This window comes from Physeter macrocephalus, chromosome 16 (assembly GCF_002837175.3).
Source record: "Physeter macrocephalus isolate SW-GA chromosome 16, ASM283717v5, whole genome shotgun sequence".
NCBI lineage: Eukaryota > Metazoa > Chordata > Mammalia > Artiodactyla > Physeteridae > Physeter > Physeter macrocephalus.
This window is the reverse complement of record NC_041229.1, coordinates 65,248,676-65,252,553: the sequence shown is the minus strand read 5'-3', so window position 1 is coordinate 65,252,553 and position 3,878 is coordinate 65,248,676.

Here is a 3,878-nt window from a genome sequence, read left to right as displayed (position 1 = left end):
GAGCTTGATCACCAGCTGGTATTAAGTCTGGTTCTGTGCTTTGGCACACTCCCCTTCTTCACCTCCCGTAGTTCTGAGTTGTGTCTTGCTTAATAGCAGACAATACCTTTTCTCAGAGCCTTTCTGGTTCACGTGATATTTTTAGCCCATCAGAATCCCCACCCCACCCCCTATATCCACATTTGAAGCACAAGCAGATTCCTGTGGGTCATGGGAGACAGCCTCCATGCAGTGCCAATGTTGCTGCCCAAAGCTATGCATCTTCCAGGGGATAACTTCTCCGCTCAGTCCCTTACTGCTCTTAGGGAAGCCGTCACCCAGGTGCCCTGCCCTCAGGGTCCTGCCGTACAGTTTTCCATTCCCAGAATGCTTTCAACATTCAGGAAAAAAAACAAAAACAAAAACTGAGCAGCATCCCCATCCAAGAAAAATGAGGGCGGTCCCTAGCACCCCTCAAAACTAGCTTTTGGAGAATCCAAAACACGCAGATGTCTTTTGCTTTTAATCCGGAAGAAGGAAGGATGCTCACAAAGGAAGGCTCAGATCCAAAGTGAATTCTTTTGTCTAGTACATGGTTTATTTTAAATGTGAAAGTTCAAGCTTACAAAAACAAATGGATTGGATTGGGCATTTGTGAATTCTGAAGCATAGACATTTCTCCATGTTTGGAGGATGTGCTCAGATATTTGTTTGTGCAATTTTTGTCATTGTTGAAATAAAAGAGGTACTGAGCCTGAGGAACATTGCACCCAGAATGATGTGAAAAATAAATAAATGATGCTACAGGGCCCAGAATCCCAAAGAGGGGAAGGAGAGTAAATATGGCCCTGGTTGGTATTATCCTCATAGGGCCCCAGGGTACCTGGTTGAAAAACCTCTTTCTGATATATCACACCATAAGTTGGGTAGATTTACTGATTGAACGGAATAAATTGGGCAGGTAAACTGCCATCAGGAAGATTGACCTACAGAAATGTTCTTCCTGCTTTTCTTCCATTTTTACCTACCTGATTTTGTTAAAATCTCTTTTTATGAACTTGACTTTAGATTGCACTGACTTCATCAGGCAACTTTGAGAAAGGGATTTCCTGGGGATGAAAATCAAATTCATTGTCAGCAACTGGATTGAAGGAAAGAGCCAGGGCCTTGAGGTGTTCAGGTCCAGCTCTTTCAAAGAATGGCTGTGTGATTCTGGATAAGGTATTTCATTTCACTCCCTTAACTGGAAAATGCAGACTGAACATTTTTGGGGAATACATTTTGAGGATAAGCGATGGATATAAATTGCCCTGTATAGTACCTGGTACAAAGTAAGTCTTGTAAGTCATGATATAACTCATGATGGAGAAGAAACACTCTGCCTGCTTTGTGGGGGCAAAAGAACAATTAGGAGGCAATTACGTTGATGACATGGCAAGAAATCATGGAGGCCTAGACCAGAATAGCAGCGGTAGAAGTAGCAAGAAATGGTCAGATTCCGGACATATTTTGAAGATAGAGCCAACAGGATTTTCTGATCGATTCCCTGTAGGGTGTGTGGGGAGCAAGAAGGGGAATCATGAATGAGTCATGGTTTGTGTTTGAGCAGCTCGAAGGATGGACTTGCATTTTACTGAGATGGAGAAACCTGAGGGCAAAGCAGGTCCTGCAGGTTGCATGTGTTAAGTTGGAGCTGACTATGAGACACCCAAGAGGAGTGTTGAGTGGGCAGTTGGATATATGACTTTGGAGTTGGGGGCGAGGTCCAGACTGGACACGAGCATTTGAGAGTCTTCAGAGAGTTTTAATAGGTGGTATTTAAAATCACGAGCTCGAATAAGATCCTCTTGGGAGTGAGTGCAGTTAGAAAAGAATCTAGGTCTGAGAACCAAGCCCTGGAGCCGCCCAGCATTCTCTATCAGGGAGATGAGGAAGAACAAATGAACCTCCCCCTCCTTCTCCTCTTCCTCTTTCTTCTTCTTTTGTTGTTATGAAAGGGTACTGTTCTATTTAATTCAGTTAGCCTTCACTTGAACAAAACTACTTGCAAGAGTTCTTTTGGGTTTGCTCTTAGAAAGTGATATATGCTCTTCGCAACTTCAAAGTCTTTTAAAAAGGAAAAACACCCAACTCTGGGCTGTGGAAGAGGCCTCGTGGTGCAGGCACCCAACCAGTAAGTCAGTGAATCTGGAGATCAAGTTCCTCTCAGGATTAGTGAAATCGAGCTTTTGTTAGAATTAATTTAATGGTGCAATGTCAACTGGCAAACCTCAAATATCCTTTTATGCTCCACATCTCTTTCCCTTTTTCATAAAAAAACCACAAAACCCATACCTATGTGAAGCCAGAAAGGATAATCTGAGAAAGTTTGGCTCTTCCTTTGGTGAGATAAACAACCTTTTGTATCATGGCACCAGCACAGAAATCCTGTGTTTGAAGAACACGCTGAGACTGCAGAGTTACTCAGGATAGTTTAGGGGAGGGCAAGGTAGGGATAGCTCAATTTTTGTGATAAAGACCTGGGTGCCTCAGTGGACAATGGGTTTTCGATGAGCCAAGAATGACTTGGTTGTTACAAGAGCCAACACAATTGTAGGTTGAATTCAAAGAGGTCCTGGCCATAGGAAATGAGAATCCCTTGAATAAAGAGGCTGCTGGTTGGTTGACGCCAGTATCTGGCTCTAAAAAGGGCCACTGTATTTAACGCATGGCCCCAACTCTGACTCTTAGACCAGAGAGAGATACCTCCTCCAAAGGTAGCTAATGACTTAGGAGACTTGGCTTAAACAGACAAGCTAGGCCAGTCAGATGTTCTTGAAAATCTGAAACAAGACACTTGTCAGGTGGTTGGGAGAAGGAAACAGCTGGAGCTGAGAGGCCATGTGAGCCACATCAAGGGAAAAGTCCAGAAAAAGCAAGACTAGAGAGAGAAGGAGGAGGGAGACGATGCACAGAGAGAAGGGGGGGGGGTGAGAGGGAGAGAGAGACAGGCAGAGAGAGAGGGTTACATGGCCTGAGGGAGACAGAAGGATAGAGACATTAAGACAGACAGACAGAGTAGGGCCTCAGGTCCCAACACCTTTCTGCTCCCTTGAGGTCTGGGTATGCTTTCTTAGGTTTTGGGGGGATTCAGTTATCACTGGCACAGCCCCCTTTACACTTGAGCCAGCCAGAGTGGGTTTCTGTTCTTTGCCACTTAGAGAGTCCTACACTAGGGCCCCTGTCTTTGAAGACCTCAGAATTAGGTAGGGGAGGCAGAAAAGTTCCAACAACAAGTGACAGATGTCTAATATCGAGTTTCTCTTTGGTGTGCTCCAGCATTCCCATGGGCTATGAATGGGAAAGAGTAAGGCTGAGATACTGATTCCTCTCAGCTCTTTGAGTGTGTTGGTGGGGTCGGGGGCCACCATAATCCCCAAATGGCCACCGGCAGCCATGAACAACTTTGTCCATTTACATCCATGTACAGGTACGTAAGCCATGAAAGCTCTGCTCTGATGAATGTGTGTGAGCACAGGGTCCAGGGGAGCCCAGAGGAGGAGACAGACTCATCCAGACTTCTCCAAAGAGCAGTACCGCCTTCTCTGAAATCCTCCCCAGTCCTTTACACCCTTTTGGGATATCTAAGATCACCCTGGTATCATAGTCCATTCTTACCCACATCCTCCTTCCCTTTTCCACCCACCCATGTCAGCACATAGTTGCTGAGTGCATAGTTGCTGATGAAATGAGCCTTATCGCCATCACATCCAAGACCTCACCAAACCCCATAATTAACCCCTGCAAATTGACTTCTGATTCCACTTATTGACATGGCCCTCCCAAATGTCCAGTAGCTTGTTCACGATCTTCACCTTTGACTTAAAGGTCTCCTAGAGATCCATATTTCTAAAATCTAT